The 2,442-nt window shown below is 42.7% G+C and overlaps 1 protein-coding gene across 1 annotated transcript in view; it reads right to left on the bottom strand.

The window, feature by feature from the left end:
* The window catches only part of LOC102485568 (mediator of RNA polymerase II transcription subunit 28-like), an 8,662-nt gene that overhangs the window by 5,750 nt on the left and 470 nt on the right, over positions 1 to 2,442 (bottom strand). The gene's annotated exons all lie outside the window — the stretch shown is intronic.

The following is a 2,442-nucleotide window of genomic DNA, read 5'->3' as shown; positions in this document are numbered from 1 at the left end:
GGGTCCTGGCCCGGAGAGGGCCTGGAAAGGAGGATGGAATGGGTCCCTGGTTCCTCCGGGGTTTCCTTCCGCAAGCCCTTAGGGCTTCAACTCAGTTTCCGCAGGGTCGTCGCAGGCCGGGCGCCGCGGCCTCCCCGGCCGCGTTTCCGGAGTGGAAAGTTTTGTGACGCAGAAGATTCGGGGAGGAGATGGGGGGAGGGGGAAGGGAGGGAGTGCTGGGCCGCTGCGTGCGCGGTTGCGCTGGGCTCCAGAGATAGAGGTTCAACGCGGCGGGGAGACTACAGGAGGCTGGAGAACTGCCTCGGCCCCTTCCTTCTCATTTGCTCCAGATACTTAATAATTAGCGATTTAACCAAGGGCTGCGCGTTTTTTCTTTTTTCTTTTTTTTGGGGGTGGGGAGAGGGGTTAGTACCTCAGATTGTCTGTGTGTCCTTACGTTAATGGTGTTTGATCCAGGCATTCCAAAAATACCCCGAATGTAGCTCTGCAGAAAATAAACAGTTTTGTTGTCGACTTGTTGCTGGCTTTGCAGCCAGTGAAAGTTTAGAATAAATCAGAGACCCAGGTCTCATCCTTAACTAGCATTTTCTCATCTAAGGTTTTGGGGCCAGAGGAGAGGAGTTAGGGCTTTGGTGGCAGGAAGTCTGCATCCCTCTGCAATAGGGGCACCCAGGCTTCAGATAAGCTCTTCCGTGGGATGTTGGATCCTTTAAATAAACTTCTGCCTACCGTGGTGGTTAGAAGGGTCCATTTCATAAGACCCAGGTCTCATCCTTAACTAGCATTTTCTCATCTAAGGTTTTGGGGCCAGAGGAGAGGAGTTAGGGCTTTGGTGGCAGGAAGTCTGCATCCCTCTGCAATAGGGGCACCCAGGCTTCAGATAAGCTCTTCCGTGGGATGTTGGATCCTTTAAATAAACTTCTGCCTACCGTGGTGGTTAGAAGGGTCCATTTCATAAACCCCACAATAATTCTGGAACGAAATTTAGTGGCGCAAGTTAATTGATTGTAGGTCTTAACGTACTTAATGTTGTATATTTTGGGGGGTTTAACGATGTGTTCCTTAGGGAGCATTTTTTCCCATTAATGAGCCAATTAACATTATCCTCCATATTGCCAACACTTCGGGTTTTTTTGTACGAGGATGGATCCTTTAAAAATATTAAAAGCACAGACTAACCCCACTTTAAACATTTTCCCATGTGCATTGTGATGCTTTTGAGAATCTAGGCAGGAATGAGCCTTATTTATATTTGTAATCGATTTTACTCAAAAAGTCGTGCTTTTAGTACCATTACTGTTCAGACTTAATTCACAAACGAGAAACTGGCAACAGAGTAATATTAATGATGTACAGAAATATTTAAGGTTGCTTTTTAGTACACATTGCCACAATATAAAATTAAAAACGAAATTTGTACTATAACAAATGCAGAAATTAAGTTTGTGTCCCTATTGAGCTTAAACAACTACAGAGAAAGCGTGGCAGCGGTTTTTGTGATAGAAATTCTGGAGATGAGCCTGAAATCTTAGGGTACTCATCACTTTTTTGTTCCTTTACATATTTTAAGACACAGTATCTGATTTCAATGTTCAATGACTCCTTTGATGCTTGCAGTTTGGCAAGATTGCATTGAACAAAGGATTTATAAACATGTTATGGTATAGGATACCTATTTCGCAGATGCGTGTCAAGAGTATTGTACGACTTGGTTTTGTGGCTTTTATGACCAGATTTTTTTTTAAATTTATTTCATCATTAAAATGGGGGCATAAATAGGTGTACCTACAAAGTTGTGCTTACCCAGTGCTCAGTGGTGGGTGGGTGAGCATATTGCTAACTTTTTGTTCTCAGAGTACTGCCCTAATTTAAAAGACTTGTGCAGTATTTGGAGGTAAAGGAACCAAGAATGGTCCTTTGAAAATCTGCCCTACCCTTTTTGAAGCATACTTCTTAGGTTTAAAATAATTCCTAGTAGAAAGTTGGTAGTATTGGAAATGTGTCAAATACGACTGGTGCTAAAAGTATCCTTTATTTTACTTTTAAAATGAATTTTGAGGTTCAGCATAACCAAGTTTAGCCTGGTGAAGGGAAGGAAGCTTTTTTACTGAAAATGTCACAGGAAGATCACTTCGAATGGATTAATGTTGCGCCCTGCTTTTACTGAATAGCAGCAGCATCTTGGTGTGCTGCGTTGTGCAATATATGTAGTAGTAGCATTTTGCATTTGTTTTAAGAGTTTCACAGTCTTCAAAGTTGCTTTGTCACATTTTCATTAAGAGCTTCAGATCAGCTCTGGGTTGCAGGGCAAATGTTAGAATGCAGTGCCCCTAAATTCAATAGGGCCGAACTAGTTTTCTTTCTGTAATATTTCACTCCTTGGGTTCTACTAACTGTAAAACTCTTCTCCTAGTTTGCTGGCCTAGACCTGAACTCTTCCGA

Source organism: Tupaia chinensis, unplaced genomic scaffold, assembly GCF_000334495.1.
Source record: "Tupaia chinensis unplaced genomic scaffold, TupChi_1.0 Scaffold000248_1, whole genome shotgun sequence".
Taxonomy (NCBI): domain Eukaryota; kingdom Metazoa; phylum Chordata; class Mammalia; order Scandentia; family Tupaiidae; genus Tupaia; species Tupaia belangeri.
This window is presented reverse-complemented; position numbering and strand designations above follow the sequence as displayed.